This window comes from Oratosquilla oratoria, chromosome 3 (genome assembly GCF_046742065.1).
Source record: "Oratosquilla oratoria isolate Oo_2021 chromosome 3, ASM4674206v1, whole genome shotgun sequence".
Lineage (NCBI taxonomy): Eukaryota > Metazoa > Arthropoda > Malacostraca > Stomatopoda > Squillidae > Oratosquilla > Oratosquilla oratoria.
The window spans coordinates 44,896,180-44,900,690 of record NC_134779.1 but is presented as its reverse complement, the minus strand read 5'-3'; positions in this window follow the sequence as shown (position 1 = coordinate 44,900,690).

Genomic DNA, 4,511 nt, shown 5'->3' with positions numbered 1-4,511 from the left:
CATCATCGTTGGTACGCAACTTTCTTCAATCTGGAACATTGGAATTGATACTAAAAGGAACTTTTATAAGCTTGGACGTATAAAAGCTTTACATACACTGAAATTATGGAATTTGAAATTTCGATGAAAAGCAAATTTTCATCAAGATTTGACCACATAAGATCGACTAAAACCACTCCCTGTCCAAAACCCGTCACCGTGCGAATAAAGCTATTTTAGCAAAAAATAGATTTAAAAAACGAAATAAACTGAAATTGGATTAGATTATATCAAGTTAAATTAAACTAAATTGGATTACATTAAAAGCGATTAAAGCGAAATAAAGTAAAATATAATTGAAAACAAGAAAAATAACAAAGGAAATTATAAGAATATATTTCATATTACGATGTCCACACATTTACACTTAAAAAGGCTTTTACACCTTGTTTACTAAATATTTAACTTCAAATATGAACCCTTTGGGGGTTTCCCTCAGCTGAATAAAATCACCTGGCGACAACTGGAATAATCGACCAAACTCACGAAAATCAGAAGACATTTTTTTATTAACTATATCATTATATAGCAAAATAATTTAAACACATGTCCCAGTCTCAATAGGCAATTTCAATTTGTTCATATGATCGACTTAATCGACTAAAGGAGACTGAAAGCACTGCACCTATCATCAAAGGAAGGAAAAAGAGAAAGAGGTGATTTAGGAGCATTGCTCAGACCATGTAAAGGAGAAGATAAAACTGAGAGGAGACCTTTTGGTATGGGACAGAATAGGAGAGAACGGGTCATAAACACCAATGGATCAGAGAATTGGGAAGGGAGAAGTGCGTGCCCGTGTGTATAAGCGAGCGCGCTCATGTTTTTTTTTTTCTGTGTGTGATTGGGTGTGTGACAACAACGACAACGACAAAAATTACAACAACAAGAACGAACACAACTACAACAACAACGACAACAATGGCAATAACGAAAATGACAATGACAACAATGACAACAAAAAACAACAGTGAAAACAACTACAACAACAACGACAACAACAACAGCAACAACGACAACGAGAATGACTACAACGACAACAATGACAACAACTACAACAACAACAACAACAACAATGGCAACAACGACAATGACAATGACAACAACGACAACAATGACAATAAAAACAACAATGACAACAACAGCAACAACCACAACAACAACAATGGCAACAGCGACAATGACAACAAAAACAATAACACAAGGACAAAGACAACAACGACGAAAATTACAAAAACAGCAACAATGACCGCGACAACAACAATAACAACGGCAACAACGATAACAATGACATTAACCACAACGACATTGACAACAACGACAATAACGACAACGGCAACGACAACAATGACAACAACGATGACAACAACAATGACAACGACAACAACCACAATAAAGACGACACCAATGACAACGACGACAACAAGTAACAGCAATAACATCGACAACGACGACAAGGACATGAATGATAAGAATGACAACAACAACAATGACTGTTAGTTCCGCTGCTACCAACACTTTCAGTAAGTCCACTGTCACTTACAATTTTCTTTACTTTATTTTATTACATTATTCATCTGTAGGCCCCATGCCTCTTCCTTAATGAAACCTTTAGTCAAGTTCCATTAATCAGTACGAGATTAAACGTATTTTTCTCTTTCTTTTCTTCCGAATAAATGACACTCCTACAACTTAGTTGAGTAAGTACACCATAGGATTCGTCTGGGATCCTTGTACACCCACCAAGCCAAGTCTGCTTAGACGTCACTATTTAATTCATCCAACAACTTTGAACATTGCAAATAAGTGCCACCCTTTAAGGTCGTGACTTTACCTCCGTGCACCAATAATTTCTATCCTCCTCCACCCTTTTCTCCAATCAGAAAGGGTGTTATACTGTCTCAAGCAATACTGCTTACGCAAGCACTTCTGTCACAAGCTTGAGTGGCTTAGTGTTTACATTTCGTTACATCAGCACCTCTATTGCTTGAGTTTACAAATATTGGACGATAAGCGAGAATATGCAACTCTGCAACTTCCTCTCGGCCATTGTTTCAAAACATCCAATTCAACGACAGCCACAACAACGACAAGAATGACAACGACAACAACGACAACGACAAGAATGACAACAATGATGACAACAACAATGACAAAGACAATAACCACAATAAAGATAACAACACCAATGACAACAACGACAACAAATAGCAGCAGTAATATCGACAACAACGACAAAGACAAGAATGACAACAACAACAATGACAACAAACAACAACAAAAACCAGCGACAACGACTACGACAATGAGAACAACACCAACAAAGATAACGACAGCTACAACAACGACAACGACAACAACGACAATAACAATATCGACAATGATAACAACCAACTCGAGTTCTGACAGCCTCGGGGTGAAGACATATGTCTATAACCTCTTGCCTTTCGTTGTAACAATGGCATTCTTAGCAGCAGCTTGAGGTCAGTCTGCTAACCTCGCCCTGCTAGACCTGAGGAACCTACTGTTAGCAAAGTGACATTATGTGCAGTCCTCCTTTACACCGAACCAGTGAATAATACAAATTGAAACAAGGATGCGGTTACCCACCACCTTCAGCAACCGACAGCATGGAGGAAGTGATTTAGACAGCGTTCACTACAGGTCAACAAGCAGGGGTAGGGAGTGGTGTTGATTCGCCGCTCTGACCTGATTCCATCTTTCTCGGTGCGAACGTTCCTAAAGGATTTAGATTGTATGGGTACGGTCAAATCTCTCAGCTGCCCAATACAATACAACACCGCATCCGTTATCGTGTGCGCACCACTTTCTAAAGGACAACCTTCGACCTTATCATCGCTGATAAAGTCATGAACACCCAGTCAATAGAAAATGATACAGCTAGTTGTTATCACAAGGGAAATATTGCCACCATCATATTCGAACGAACTTGCATATTATGCATTTATATTAGATAAGTTCTAATATTGAAAATATTGTATATTGTCAGTGTATCTCTGTATCGCTGTTAACTTAATAAACCGTTTATTATTAATACTTTTAATTACATACACACACACACACACACACACACACACACACACACACACACACACACACACACACACACACATACACACACACAAACACACACACACATACGCGCGCGCGAATGATTTTGGAACGATTTCGGAACCAACCAACAGCTGCCTGGTTGTTTACATACGAGAGGGGAGTGTCGGAGTGACCGAAATGTAGTCTTAGTTGAATTATTATAATTACAAGATCAGTGATAACAATGGATGAAATAAACGAAGAATTCAGTGGTAAGGAAACTACAAAGCGACGTCTTGACGTAAGTACAATAGAGTCCCCACTTGGTGTAATTAAAAAAAGAACATGTCTAAATGAGACCCTAAAAACATACCAAAGATTGAATAGAGATGTCTTCTCGGTGTTTAATAGAGAAAATAATAATATATATAGAGGGCTAGACACGGATAGAGAACCTATGTTTAAAAATATTATAAGATATAGAGAAATAAATGAGTTGTTAGATGAAATAATTGATCTGAGAAGTGCATGCAAATATATATATAAGGAAGTAGCTATATTAAGAAAAGCCAATGAAGAAAATAATAGGGAAATAGATGAATTGAAAATGGAAATGAATAGGATAAAGGGAGAAAATATAAGACTGAAAATTGAAAATATGAATAGGAATGAGGCATTGAAGAAAGAAATGAAGGATCAAATACAGGTGATGACTGAGAAAGTGGAAGAAAAGATTAAAGAAAATGACTTTCAAGACATTAAGAAACAGTGGAAGGTGAAACAGGAAAGTAAAAAATGATCTTTCAAGGAAATAGTGGAACAACAAGTTAAGGAGAATGCGAAAGAAACGGTAATCCAAGTGATTAAAGAGAAAGGAAATTTGGTTAGGGATACAGTGGATAAAAAAAGATGCATTGTGATTTACAGTATTAAAGAAAAGCATGACGTTTCTAGGTATCAGAAAGAGAGAGAAGAAAAAGAGATCGCAAAAGAGATTCTGAAGGAGATTCAAGAGGAGAATCAAACCCTGGATAAAGAAATTGAGGAAACATATAGGATGGGTAAATACTCAAAAGAAAAACAATATAGGCCACTAAAAGTAAAATTTAGGTCACAATTGATAGCAGAGGAAGTACCATCCAAAACAGCAAAACTGCCAAATAGTGAAAATCACAAAAACGTATGGATAAAGAAAGAAATGAGTGAAGAAGAAAAAGAAAAAGAAAAGGAGCTTAGAAGTGAAGCGAAGGAAAAGAATGAAAAGAGAACCGATTTTTTTTTTTTTTTTTAAGTGGTGGACCTGAGGCTGAGAAAATGGTATATCACGAAGAAGGAAACAAAACAGACAGAAAAAGAAGAGAAAGAAAAAAATGAATTAGCCTATACCAACATTGATGGAATGATCTCAGGAATGAATGAAC